Genomic DNA, 15,942 nt, shown 5'->3' with positions numbered 1-15,942 from the left:
CCAGCCTATTTATCAAGTGACTGGAAAAGCTGCTAGTTTTGAGCAGAGCCCGGAAAAAGAAAAGGCTCTGCAACAGGTTCAGGCTGCCACGCAAGCCGCTTTGCCCCTTGGGCCATATGACCTGGCTGACCCAATGGTGCTTGAAGTGTCCATGGCAGATAGAGATGCTATTGGGAGTCTTTGACAGGCCCTTTATTTGGTGAATCACTGTGCAGACCCTTAGGATTTTGAATGGAGCTCTGCTGTTCTCTGCAGATAACTATTCTCCTTTTGAAGAACAGCTTTTGGCTTTTTACTGGGCCTTACTAGAGATTGAACACTTAACTGTGGGCTACCAAGTCACCATGTGGCCTGAGCTGTCCGTCAGGAACTTAGTGCTGTGTGACCCACAGAGTCATAAAGTTGGAAGTACACAACAGCACTCCATCATTAAATGGGCCTGAATACAAGACTGGGCCTGAACAGGACCTGAAGACACAAACAAGTTGCATGAGAAGGTGGTCTGGATGTCCATGGTCTCCACTCCTGTCACTTTACCTTCTGTCTTCAGTATGCACCTGTGGCCTCATAGGGAGTTCCTTATGATCAGTTGACTGAAGAAGAGAAAACTCGTCCCTGATTTACAGATGGTTCTGCACAAGATGCAGGGACCACTCAAAAGTGGACAGCAGCCTCGTTACAGCTCTTTTCTGGGACCTCCCTGGAGGACAGTGGTGAAGGGTAACCCTGCCAATGGCCAGAACTTCAAGTAGTGCACCTGGTTGTTTGCTTTACTTGGAAGGAGAAATGGTCAGATGTGCTATTATGTAGTGATTTGTGGACTGTGGCCAGCGGTTTGGCTGGATGGTCAGGGCTTGGAAGGAACATGATTGAAAAATTATAGACAAAGAGGTATGGGGTAGAGGTATGTGCACAGACCTCTCTGAATGGGCCAAAGAAGTGAAGATATTTGTGTCTTACCAAAGGGCGACCTCAGCAGAGGAGGATTTTAACAATCAAGTGGATAGGATGACATGTTCTTTGGAAACCGGTTGTCCTCTTTTCCCAGCTACTACCATAATTGCCTAATGGGCTCATGAACAAAGTGGCCGTGGTGGCAGAGATGGAGGTTATGCATGTGCCCAACCACATGGACTGCCACTCATCAAAGCTGACTCGGCTACACTGCTGAGAGCCCAATCAGCCAGCAGCAGAGACCAACACTGAGTCCCCGATAATGGCAATTTTCCTTGGGGTGATCAGCCAGAAACCTGGTGATATTTTGATGACATTGGACAAGTTTCATCATGGAAAGGGGAACATTTTGTTCTTCCTAAAATAGGCACTTAACTCTGGAAATGGATTTGTTTATACTGTACACAATTCTGTCAAAAGTACCATCCGTGAACTTGCAGAATGCCTTATCCACCATCATGGTATCACACGCAGTATCACAAGGACCAAGGGACTCACTTCACAGCAAATGAAGTGCAACAGTGGGCCCATGTTTGTCGAATTTATTGCTCTTACCATTTTTCCCATCGTCCTGAAGCAACTGGCTTGATAGAATGATCAAATGGGCTTCTAAAGACAAAATTACACTGCTAGCTAGGTTTGGGTCCTTGTTCTCCAGGACGTTGTGTATACTGTAAACCAGCATCCAGTACATGGTGCTGTTTCTCCCATCCAGGGATCAAGGGGTGGAAATGGCAGTGACAGCCATCGCTATCACCCCTAGCGACACAGTCTCGAGATTTTTGCTCCCTGTGCCCGTGACCTTATGCTTTGCAGGTCTAGACGTCTTAGTTCCAAAAGGAGGAATGCCCATCATTGATTCCTTTGAACTGGGAGCTAAGTATGCCGCCTGGTCACTTTGGGCTCCTTATGCCTCTGGATAAACAAGGAGTTACCATATTGGCTAGTGTGATTGATTCTGATTACCAAGAGGAAATTGGATTGATGTTACATAATGGAGATAAAGAAGAGCATGTCTGGAATGGAGGAGATTCCTTAGGGCGTCGCTTAGTACTGCCGTGCCCTGTGATTAAAGTCGTTGGGAAACTATAGCAACCCAGTTCCAACATGACTAACAGTCCACATCCTTTAGGAATGAACATTTGAGTCACCCTACCAGGCAAAGAACTATAACCAGCTGAAGTGCTTGCTGAGGTTAAAGGAATACAAATGGGTGGTGGAAGAAGGTAGTTCTAAATAGCAGTTACAACCACACGACCAATTGCAGAAACGAGGACTGTAATTGTTATGAGTGTTTCTGCTTTGCATGTATGAAATATAAGATGTAAACTTGGCTGGTGCATTTTCAGTTGTATGTGTGTTCCTCATATCATGTTAGGTGCAAGTATGACTTTATAATTGTCTGTTTTCAGAGATTATGTATAATTTAAGAAAATGTGTACAGGTGCCAAGTTGACAAGAGGTGGACTGTGCAGGTTAAGGTTTGCGTCATCTTGGCTGAGCCATGATTCTCAGTGGTTTGGCAGTTACACGATGTTGTGATCACTTTCACGATGAGATTTGATATAATGTGATCACCTCCGTGATGAAATCTGCCGTGAGTAGCCAGTCCTTTGACAGGGAGTTTCTTTGGGTGTGTGGCGTATATCAAATATAAATAGACATCCTGGCAATGCTAGTGGGTTTTTGCTCACTCAGGATCCTGCTCTGGCTTCTGCTCATCTGACGTCTGGTTCTTGGAACTTAAGCTAGCAGTTTACCTGCCATCTTGCCTGCCAATCTTTGGATTTGTCAGTCTTTGCAGGCTATGAGCAAGAACACTGCTCTCTGATCTGCCAATCTTGGGTTTGCTAACATCTGCAGATGCATGAATCAGGAAGAGCCTCTATCCTGACTCATGCATGGACTTGGGGCTTTCCAGCATCTACAACCACGTGAGCCATTTCTTTGATATAAATCTCTGTGTATTTATATGTTTTACTGGTTTTGCTTCTCTAGTGACTTAGCCTAAGACAAAGATCAACACACAAAGCTTAGTTGTTTTTCTGTATACTAGCAATGAACAATTTGAAAAGGAAATTTATTCCATTTACACTGGCATATAAAAAATTAAATACGTAATTAGTAAATATCCAAAGAGGTGAAACTTGTATACTGAAAACTATAATATATTGCTGAAAGAAATGACAGGAGTTCTAAATAAGTGAGAAGACACCCACATTCATGAACTGGAAAAACTAATATAGTTAAGATGTCAGTACTACCTAAAGCAATCTATAGGTTAAACACAATACACATCAAAATTCCAACAACATTTTTTGCAAAAAAAAATGGAACAGCCAATCCTCAAATTTGTATGGACTGCAAGGGGTCTCAAATAGCCAGAGCAATCCCAAAAAGAGCAAAGTAGGAAATTTCACACTAACAATTTCAAAATGTTCTACAAAGCAACAGCAATTGAAAATGTGGCAGTGTTAAACACAAGCAGAAATGGAGTAGACAGTCCAGAAATAATACCTTGTATCTATGGCAAATTTATTTTCAACAAGGCTTGCAGTTTGATTAATTCGGGGAAGAATAGTCCCTTCGATAAAATTTTCTGGGACAAAATTTATACATGAAAAAGGGACAAAACTTATACATGAAAAAACTACATATAAAAATTAACTCTAAATTATAAATTATATATTTTTTTCCATGAAAGAACTTTATTTTTAAAATTACAAAGGACTAAATATGCTGTCTGAGAAAACAGCAACATAGTGGCAACAGCAGCATAAATGGGAGGGATGGAAATTTGTGTATGTACAGAATTTTATATGTTAATAAAGTTAAGTTGGGATCAATAAAAACCTTATAAATGTAAGATGTCAGTATAAATGTAAAATGTAATCCTCATTGTAACAACAAAATGATAATTTATGTACATAAGTTAAAAAAAAAAGGAAATAACATGGCTCAGGACAGATTAAGAGAGAGAGATAATCTATACACAGAAAAGTCAGCACTGGAAGAAAAGAGAAGCAAAGAAGCTATAAATCACACACAAACATAAAATTGTATAACAAAGCGGTAGATATAAATGTTCCTTTACCAATAAATAACCTTAACATAAACGGATTAAGTGCCCCAATCAAGGCAGAGAGTGGCAGAATGGATTTTTTTTTTTTTTTTTTAATGACACATCCATATGCTGTCTATAAGAGATGCATCTTAGGCACGAAGACATAAATAGGATAAAAGTGAAAGTGTAGAAAAAAACGTTCCATGCAAAAGTAGTCAAAAGCAAGCAATTACATTATCAAATTAGACTGTAGGTCAAAATCTGTTACAAGAAATAAGGATACTACATAATGATTAAAGAGTCACTTAATCGAGATATAAAATGTATATATGCACTTAATATCAGAAATCCAAAAATTATAAAGCAATTTCTGACAAAATTGAAGGGAGAAATAGGTGAACAATAATAGGAGACTCTAGTGCACTACTTTTGATAATGGACAGAAAACTAGAAAGATCAATAAATAGAGAACTTGAGTTACTCTATAAACCAACTGCACCTATCAGACTTACATAGTACATTTCACCCGATGACAGCACAGTATATACCTCTTTCAGTGCATAAGGATTTTTCTGCAGGATATGCCATGTTTTAGGACACAAAGCAAGTCTCGATAAACGTTAATGATTGAATGAAAGTAGATATTAAAAACAGAAATAAAACTGTAAAATATACAACTGTGTGGAAGCTAAATAACACACTATTAAGTAACCAGTGGTCATAGGAGAAATTAAGAAAGAATGAAAACACAGCATACCAAAATGGGATGCAATGAAGACAGTTCTCAAGAGGAAATTTATAGCAACAAATGCCTGTATTAAAAAAGAAGGAATATCCCAAACCAACGGCTTAATTCTACAACTAGAAAAATTAGAAAAGAGCAAACCAAGCCCAAAGCTTCCAGAAGAAAGGAAATAATAAAGATCATAGCAGAAATAAATGATAGAGAATAGGAAAGCCATAAAGAGAATCAACAAAACCTGAAGCTGATTCTTTGAAAAGATCAGTGAAATTTACAAACTATTGGCTAGATTGACAAAAACAAAGATGCAAATATCTAAAATTAGAAATGAAAGTGGGGACATTACAATCAATCCTACAGGAAAAAAGGGATATTATAAAGAGTTTTATGGCAACAAATTAGATAACTTAGAAGAAACGGAAAATTATTTGAAACTCATAAGCGCCCTACATTGACTCAAGAATAAGTAATGGATATCAACAGACTTACACAAACAGAAGTTTGAATCAACAAACAGAAGCCAACCAGAAAAGAAAACTTCTGGGCCAGATGGCTTCACAGGGGACTTTTATCACACATTTATGGAAGTGACTCCAAACCTGGTTAAACTTTTCCAAAAAAAAAAAAGGAAGAGGGAAAACTACGTAACTCCTTCCTTGAGGCAAGCGTTATCCTGATACCCAATTAGACAAAAACACCACAAGAAAAGAATACTACAGACCAATATCCCTAATGAATGTAGATGCAAAAATACTATCAAACTGAATTCGAAAACATACTTAAAGGAAGTAGAAGGTAGAACAAAAGCATTAAACATGCCATTAGGCCAATTAACTGGGATGTCCCATGAAACTATGACTCTATACTTCCAAACCGAGGAACCAAATTCCGTGAGGTATTTGGTTGTATATAACAGCCTCAGCAGCTATTCTTTTCTTTGGTCATTGTTACAAATATATCTGTGATGGTTAAGGTTATGTGTCACCATGGCTGGGCCATGATTCTCAGTAGTTTGGCAGTTATGAAACACTTTTTTAAGTTATGTAATGATGTAATGCGTCAGTTATGAAATGACGTAACCAACTCCATGATAAGATCTGCTGTGAGCAGCCAATCAGCTGAAAGGGAGTTTCCTCAAGGGTCTGGCCAGCCTCCAGTATATTCCAGCAAGGCTCTCACTCTGAATTGTTCATCTGGCTCATCATTTGACCTCCAGTTCATAGGACTTGAGCTAGCAGCTTACCTGCTGATCTTGCGGTTCATCAGCCTCCCAGGTTGTGAGTCGGCAGCTTGCTGTCTGATCTGACCATCTCGGGTTAATCAGCCCATGCAGCTATGTGAGTCAGGAGAAGCCTCCATCCTTATGCCTGACCCGTGGACTTGGGACTTTCCAGCCTCTACAACCATGTGAGCTATTTCCTTGAGATAAATTATATATATATATATTCAAATTTTTATGGGAGTACAAGTTATTGACAGCATTTCATAGTGCTTGGGATAGTAAAAGTTTACAGTGGCTATACAAGGAACAATAATAGATCTCTGTTTCCTTGGAGCAACAGAATAGGAAGGAGAGTAAGGAATAGGAGGAGGATATGGGATGTGTGGCTAATTTCCTTCATGAACAACTGCCTCCTTTGCCATGAGACCAGAGCAACTGGATGGTGCCTTGCTTCCATTACTGAACATTTTGATCGAAGATTCTAACAGGAGAATCCTGGTGAAGAAGGGGAAACGCAGAGTAGAATTTCAAATTCTCATGGACACCAGATTTTCTGAAGCCATGGAGGCTGGATACGTCCTGAAATGATTACCCTGGAATAACCTTTATGCTTTAAACCAGAAATACCTTCCGATGTCTTCTTAAAATGAAACAATTGTTGTTGGGGACCTTTGAGTCAGTTCCAACTTATAGTGACCCTGTGCACAACAGAATGAAACACTACCCAGTCCTGTGCTTTCTTCAGTTGTTGTCACTTTTGAGTCCATTGTTGTATCTGCTGTGTCAGTCCATCTTGTTAAAGGTCTTCCTCTTTTTCAGTGACCCTCTACTTTATCAAGCATGATGTCCTTCCCCAGGGACTGATCTCTTCTGAAAACATGTCCAAAGTAAGTGAGATGAAGTCTCTCCGGCCTTGCTTCTAAAATCAAACAATAGTTAAGCTTGACTAGTGAATAATGTCTGCCTTGAGCATCGTGGTCTTTAACGGTCTATCTATATAGGGTCAAACTGACAAAACCAACTCAAAAGATCAGATAAGAAATGGGGGACAGCGAGTTTATGTTAGTGAGGGAAGAACAACTCAAAAAAGGAGAGAATGGTTGCACAATTCAAAGAATGTAACTAATCTCACTGAATTAATTGTACATGTAGAAATTGTTGAATTAGTGTATACTCTGCTGTGTATATTCCCAATAACAGCAACAAAATAAAGTATTTAAAAAAGAACCCAAGAGAATAAGCATTTCTCTTTCCAATCTACATACAGAGATTCATATTCAGATTGTTATAGTATATTAACAAGATAATGCTAGAAAATGAGAAAAATAAATAAAAATAAACATATTAAAGTGGTTATACACCATGCCCAAGTGGAATTTATCCGAGGAATACAAGGCTGGTTCAACATTAGAAAATCAGTCAGTGTAACACACCACATCAACAGAACAAAGGCAAGAACCACATAACCATCTCAATTTGTACAGCAAAGGCATTTTATATAATTCAGTGCCCTTTTATGATTAAAAAAAAACACAAGATAGAAATGGAAGCAAAATTTATCATACAATACAGTAAACAGCATCTATGAAGAATTTATAACTCACATATGCAGTGAAGAAAGACTGAGAACTTTCTTAATAAATCAGCAACAAGCCAGGGAAAAGTCTGCTCTCACCCTACTATTAAACATTCTGGAAGTCCTACCCAGAGCAGTTAGGCTAGAAGAAATGTAAATAAAAGATTTCAAATCATGAAAGAGAACGTAAAACAATGTTTTAGCAGATGGCATTATTCTGTACATAGAAAATCCCAAAGAATTCACAAGAAAACTACCAAAACTAGTAAATGAATTCAGCAATGTGGCAGCAGACAAGGTTAACACACACTCAAAAAATCAGTTGGCTTCCTATACACCACCAATGTGCAAGAGAAAAAGCAAGTTAAAAAAAAATTACAATAGTATCCCCAAATAAATAGTGTACCTAGGAATAAATTTAACCAGGAAAGTGGAAGACCTGTATACAGAAAACCGTGAAACATTGATATAAGAAATCTGAGATGATAGTGAAAGGACATTTCCTGTTCATGGATTAGAAGACTTAACATAGTTAAGATGTCAATACTTCCCAAAGAAGTCTATAAATTCAGTGCAGTCTTGACAAAGATTCCAGTAGCCTTCTTGACAGAAATGTAACAGCTAATTATTAAATTCATATGGAAGGTCAAGGGACACTAAATTACTAATGCACTCTTGAAGAAGAATAAAGTTGAAGGAATCAAATGACCAGACTTCAAAGTTGGATAGTATAAAGTCACAGTGGTTAAAACAGCTTGGAATGGTATAGAAATAGACTTACAGTCCAGTGGAATAGAACTGAGACTCCAGAAATAAATATTTTCATGTAAGGCCAGCTGATTTTTAACGAGGGTGCTAAATCTACCCAATGAGGAAGATGAGTTTCTTCGATAAGTGGCGTTGGACAAATTGGATTTCCAAATGTAGAAGAATTGATCAGGATTCAACCATCACACCATTCAACAACAAAAATGCAAAATAAATCCAGAATTAAATGTGAAAACCAAAATCATAAAATTCTTAGAAGAAAATGCAAGAATGAAGCCATAGGAGCTAAGTTTTTGTGATGGGCTATCAGATATGAAAAGCAAAAGACAAAATATAAATGGGACCTTGTTAAAATTAAATTCTGTGTATCAAATGACATTGTCAAAAAAGGCAAAAAGATAGCCTACGTAATAGAAAACTTTTGGTAAACATAAGTCCGATAAGGGTCTAACATCCAAAATTTATAAAATACTTCTAGAATTTAAGAACAAAAAGACAGCGCAATCAAAAAATGAGTAAAGGTCTTGCACAGACATTTCACTAAAGAAGATAACTGCATGAAAAGATGCTCAAAATCATTACCATTAGAGTGATGCAAATCAAAACCACAATGAAATACCATCTCACCCCCAGTAGAATGACAATGTTTTAAAAAAAAGAACGACAGATATTGATGACATTGTGGAGAAACAAACCCTCGTCTACTGCTCGTGATAATGTAAATTGGTACAGCCAGTTTGGAAGTGTTTGGAAGTTCCTCAAATAGCTGAACATAGAGCTACCGTATAGCCCAACAAGTCCAGACTTGGATATGTATCCAAAAGACCTGAAAGCAGTAACACAAACAGACACATATGCACCAATGTTCATCATAGCTCTATTTACAATAGTTAAAATGGGGAAACAATGAAAATGTTAAACAACTGGTGAATGGATACACAAAATGTGGTATATATACAACTGAATATATTATTTAAAAAGAAACGAAGCCCTGGATGCATGCTATAACATAGATGAAAACTGAAATCATACTGAGTGAAATAAGTCGGTCACAAAAAGACAAATATTGTTTGATCTCACTTCCAAAAAATTAACACACAGAAACAAAAAATTTTTAGTGGTTACCAGTGCTGGGAGGGAGAGGAAATGAGGGAAGTTTTGCTTGGAGTATATTGGATGTATGTTCCTGGTGGTAGGATGTTTTGGGAAAAAATACCAAGAATGGTTGCATAACTTGAAGAAGGTAATCAAAGTTACCGAACATGTAAAAATTCTTGAATTGCCGTATGTTTTGATGTGTCTGTTTTCACCACGTTAAAAACGTGGAGGGAAAAATACAAAAGCGGTTTTTGTTTCTTACTAAAGTTGATATCAATTTAAAGTATTTTGCTATGAATTTAACACGTTAAGTGTAATTTTTATGGTAACATATAAAGATACCTATTTAAAATATACAATAAGAAAGGATAGAGATTCAAAATGGTTTTCTAAAAAACTAAAGACATATTATGGCAGTACTGGAAAAAAGAGAGAGAAAAAGCATATAAGACACAAAAACAAATAGCAGAATGGTAAGAGCAAGTCCTTTCCTACTAGTAATTACCTTAAATGTAAATGGATTAAACTGTCCAATCAAAAGGAAAGAATGGCAGAATGGATTTTAAATCTGTCTCTAAGAGACATATCTTAAGTCTTAGGACACACACAGAAACATGTCGCATAAAACTGAAAGAATGAAACAAAATATTACCTGCAAATTTTAACAAAAGATATCTGGTATGGTACACTGCTATGCAAAATAGATTTTAGGTCAAAATGTAAAAGCCAAATAATATAATATTAAAATAGTCACTTGGTGAAGAAGGTATAAGAATTATGAATATATTATACCAAACATCGGAGCCCCAAAATATTGAAAGGACTAATAGAAAATTTTACTATACTAACTGGACAATTCAATACACCACTTCCACTAATGAAGAGAAGAACCTAAAAAAAAAAAAAAAAAAAAAGACCAAGAAGAAAACAGAGGATTTTCACAACATTATGAACAATTTAGATCTGTTTTTTTTTTTTAGGTCCTGTCTAGTCAGTTGGACTCATAGCGACCTTATGCACAACCAAACAAAACACTGCCCAGTCCTGTGCCCCTCAGAATTCTTAGGGTTGAGCTAATGGTTGCAGCCACTGTGTCAATCCATCTCTTTGAAGGTCTTCCTCTTTTTTGCTGATTCTCTGGTTTACCTACCATGATGTCCTTTTCCAGGGACTGGTCCCGCCTGATGACATGTCCAAAGCGTATAAGACGAGGTCTTCCCATCCTTGCTTCTGAGGAGCGTTCTGACTGTGCTTCTTCAAAGACGGGTTTCTTCTGGCAGTCCATTGCATATTCAGCCTTCTCTGCCAATGCCATAATTCAAAGACATCAGTTCTTTGGCTTTCCTTATTCATCGTCCAGCTTTCACATGCATATAAGGTGATTAAAAATACCGTGCCTTGGGTCAGGAGAACCTTAGTTCTCAAAGTGACATCTTTACTTTTTGATGCTTTAAAGAGGTCTCTTGCAGCAGATTTGCTCAATGCTATGAGTCGTTAGATTTCTTGACTGCTGCTTCCATGCACGTGGATTGTGGATCCAAACAAAATGAAATCCTTGACAAGTTTGACCTTTTGTCCACTTAGTATGATGTTTTTATTGGTCCAGTGGTGATGATTTTTGTTTCCCTCATGTTGAAATGCAGTCCATACTGGAGGCTGTGGTCTTTGAACTTCATTAGTTAGTGCTTCAAGTCTTCTTTCAGCAAGCAGGGTTGTGTCATCTGCATGTCATGGGCTGTGGATGAGTCTTCCTCCAGTCCTGATACCCTGTTCTTAGTGCAGTCCAGCTTCTCTGATTGTTTCCTCAGCATACAGATTTAGTACGTATGGTGAAAGGGTACAACCCTGATGCACATCTTTCCTGACTTTAAAGAACACGATATCCCCTTGTTCTGTTCTAACAGTTGTCTCTTGTTATAAGTCCAGGTTCCTCATGAGCATAATTAAGTGTTCTGGAATTCTCACTCTTTGTAAGGTTATCCGTAGTTTGTTACAATCCACACAGTCCAATGCCTTTGCCTCGTCAGTACAACACAGGTAAACATCTTTCTGGCGTTCTCTGATTTCGGCCAAGATCAGCCTGACGTCAGCAGGGATATCCCTCGTTCCAGCCCTCTGAATCAGTTCGAATTTCTGTCAGTTCCCTGTCAATATACTGCTGAAACCGCTTTTGAATGAGCTTCAGCAAAATTTTATTTGTGTATGGTATTAATGGTGCTGTTCAATAATTTCCATGTTCTGTTGAACCTCCTTTCTTTGGAATGGGTACAAAGATGGAGGTCTTCCAGTCAGTTCACTGGGTAGCTGTCCTCCAAATTTTTTATCATAGACAAGTGAGCACTTCCAGTGCTGCATCGGTTTGTTGAAACATCTCAACTGGTACTCCATCAGTGCCTGGATATTTGTCTTTTCCCATTGCTTTCAGTGTGGTTTAGACTTCTTCCTTCAATACCATTGGTTCTTGATCATATGCTACCTCCTGAAATGATTGAACATCAACCAGTTCTTTTTGGTACGGTGACTTGTGTATTACTTCCATCTTCTTTTGATGCTTCCTGTGTCATTTAGTATTTTCCCCACAGAATCCTTCAGAATTGCAGCTCGAGGCTTGAATTTTTTCCTTCAGTTCTTTCAGCTTGAGAAATGCCAAGCATATTCTTCTCTTTTGGTTTCCTATCTCCAGGTCTTTGCGCATTTCATTATAATTACTCTCTTAATTATCAAGTGCTCCTACCACAGAAACATCACAAGTGGATGGCTTTAACAAAGAAAAATTCTCCGCAGTCCGGTAGGCTAGAAGTCCAAATTCAGGGTGTCAGCTCCAGCGATATGCTTTCTGTCTCTGTTGGCTCTGGAGGAAGGACCTTCTCATCAGCCTTCCCCTGGACTTAGGAACTTGTCTGTGCAGGAACCTCAAATCCAAAGGACACTCTCTGCTCCTGGCACTGCTTTCTTGGTAGTATGAGGTCCACTATCTCTGCTTGCTTTCCTTTTCTTTTATCTCTTGTGAGATAAAAGTGATGCCGGCCACACCCCAGGGAAACGCCCTTCACATTGGATCAGGGATGTGACCGAAGCAAGGATGTTATATCTCACCCTAATCCTCTTTAATCACAGGCAGAGATTATGATTTATAACACATAGGAAAATCACAAAGTTGGAGACAACCACACAGTACTGGAACCATGGCCTAAACAAGGTGAAATGTATTTTGGGGGACACAGTTCAATCCATGACATTACACGCTTTGGCCTCCCAAAGTTCATGTCCTTGCCGCCAACAAAACATATTCACCACCATCATATCATAGCAAAAGTCTTAAATGAACTCCAAGTCCAAAATCCAAAAATACCCTTTATCTGTGAAATCTGGAACACAAGTTATCTGCTTCCAAAGTACAGGGGTAGACTGGACACAAGCTAGTCATTTCCATTACAAATAGGAGAAACTGGAGGGACAGAAAGGATAACAGGTACCACACAAGTAAGCAGAACACATTACATTAGCCCTGAAGGCTTGAAAATAATCCTCTGTTTCCTGAGACAGTTTACACAATGTTCCTGCCCTCCAGACTCTAGGCACTGGCCACACTGTCATGATTCTGAGTGAAGGTCCCTCAGCTCTGGGCTTCAGCTGTGCTTTCCAGCCCCACTGGAATGGCAGCTCTGCTCTCTCAGCGTTAGGTGCACTGTTTTCCTAGTTCACCTGAGTGGAAAATCACAAAATGGAGGACAACCACACCATACTGGGAACCGTGCCAAACCAAGTCGACACATATTTTGGGGGGACACAGTTCAATCCATGGCAACTATTTTCCTTTGTCTCCTCAAGCTGCCCTTTGAAATCTTCCATTGAGCTCTCTCACTTCATCATTTCTTCCTCTTGCTTTAGCTACTCTGCATTCAAGAGCAAGTTTCGTAGTCTCTTCTGATACCAATGTTCGTCTTTTATTTCTTTCCTATTTTTTTTAATGACCTCTTGCTTTATGTATAATTTCCTTGATGTCATTTCACAACTCATGTGGTCTTTGGTCACTAGTGTTCAATGAGTCAAATCTGTTCTTGAGATGGTCTCTAAATTCAGGTGAAATATACTCAAGATCATACTTTGGCTCCCTTGGATTTGTTCCGATTTTCTTATACTTCATCCTGAACTTACATACGAGCAATTGATGGTCTGCTCTGCAGTTGGCCCCTAGCCTTGTTCTGACAGGTAATATTATTGAGTTTTCCCATTGTCTCTTTCCACGAACGGAGTCAATTTGATTCCTGTGTCTTCTACGTGGTGAGGTTCACGTATACAGTCACCATTTACATTCATGGAAAAAAAAGTATTTGCAACAAAGAAGTCATTGGTCTTGCAAAGTTCTATCATGTGATCTCCAGCATTGTTTCTGTCACCAAGGCCATATTTTCCAACTTCTGTTCCTTCTTCGTTTCCAACTTTTAAATTCCAATCACCAGTAATTATCAATGCATCTTGATTACATGTTTGATCAATTTTAGGCTGCAAAACCTGCTAAAAATCTTCAGTTTTCTTATCTTTGGCCTTATTGGTTGTTGCATAAATTTGAATAATAGTTGTATTAATTGGTCACGTTTTTAGTCATATGGATATTATACAACACTTACAGTGTTGTGCTCCAGGATAAATCTTGAAATGTTCTTTTTGTTGGTGAATGGTGCACCATTCCTCTTCAATTTTGTCATTCCAGCATAGTATACTGTAGGATTTTCTGATTCCAAAGCACCAACATCAGTCCATTTCAACTCCGTAATACCTTGGATATTGATGTTTGTGCATTCTATTTCATTTTTGACAACTTCCTGTTTTCCTATATCCATACTTCGTACATTCTGTGTTCATGTTATTAATGGGTGTTTCCAGCTGTTTCTTCTCATTTTGAGTCACACCACATCAGTAAATGAAAGTCCTGAAAGCTTGACTTCATCCATTTTAAGGTTGACTCTGGTTTGAGGAAGCAGCTCTTCCTTACTTGAATTTTGTGTGCCTTCCAACCTGAGGGGCTCATTTTCCAGCAGTATATCAGACAGTATTTTGCTACTATTCATAGGGCTTTCCTTGTTTAGCTTTTTCAGAAGTGGACTGCGAGGCTCTTCTTTCTGGCCTGTTTTAGTCTAGAAGCTCAGCTAAATGTGTTTACCGTGGGGGGTCCTGTTGGCATTTGAAATACCAGTGGCATAGCTTCCAGCACCACAGCAACACAGAAGCCACCACAGCACCACAAACTGACAGGTGTGTGGGAATTTAAATCCAACATATGTAAAATGTACTCAACAACACCACCACACAACATCTTATTTAGTAGACAAAAATTGTTCTGTAAGGCACAGAATATCTAGGTAACAAAACAAATTTCAATAAATTTTAAAAATTAATATATAGTTTCTACTACAATGGATAAAATAAAGATTAATAACTGAAGAAAAATATGAAAACACACATACATAGAAATGAAACAATAGAAAACAATCATTAGATAAATGAAATCAAGAGAAGTATCAGAAAAAAACTTAGTCAATGAAAAAGTCGCAACAAATCAAAAATTATGAGACACAGCAAAGGCAGGGCTCTGAGGGAAATTCATAGTACTAAATGCCTGTATTAAACAAGAAGAAAGATCTAGAATCGACTACCTAACTTTACACTTAAGGAAGTAGAAAAAGACGAGCACACCATGTACAAAGCTACGAGACAGGCGAAATAACAAAAATGAGGTAGAGAGAAATGAAAGAGATGATAGAAAAACAGTGGAATAAATGAAACAGGAGGTTTGAATTTTTAAAAGATTAATTGCCAAATATTTACCTAGACTGACAAAAAAGAGACAGAGGATGCAAATGTCTGAACTGGGAAATGAAAGTGGGGACATTACACTTTGGTGAGTGGCGTCTGGGGTCTGAAATGCTACCAAGCAGCTAAGATGCATCAATTGGTCTCAACCCACCTGGAGCAAAGGAGAATGAAGAACACCAAGGACACAAGGTAATTATGAGCCCAAGAGACAGGGCCACGTAAATCAGTGACTACTTCAGCCTGAAACCAGAAGAATTAGATGGTGCCCGGCTACAACCAATGACTGCCCTGACAGGGAACACAACAGAGAATCCCTGATGTAGCAGGAGAGCAATGGGATGCAAACTGGAAATTCTCCTAAAGAGACCAGACTTAATGGTCTGATTGAGACTAGAGAAACCCCAGAGGTCGTCATACCTGGACTCTACTAACCCAAAACTAAAACGATTCCTGAAGCCAACTCTTCAGACAAAGATTAGGCTGAACTATAAGACATAAAAGGATACTGGTGAGCAGTCAGATCCTTGGCTCAAGTAGACACACAAGACTATGTGGGCAGCCCCTGTCTGGAGGGGAGGTGAGAAGGCAGAGGGGGACAGAAGCTGGCTGAATGGACATGTGAATACAGGGTGGAGAGAAGGAGTGTGCTGTCTCACTAGGGGGAGAGCAACTAGGAGTACATAGCAAAGTGTATAAAATTT

Source organism: Elephas maximus, chromosome Y (assembly GCF_024166365.1).
Source record: "Elephas maximus indicus isolate mEleMax1 chromosome Y, mEleMax1 primary haplotype, whole genome shotgun sequence".
Taxonomy (NCBI): Eukaryota; Metazoa; Chordata; class Mammalia; order Proboscidea; family Elephantidae; genus Elephas; species Elephas maximus.
This window is presented reverse-complemented; position numbering follows the sequence as displayed.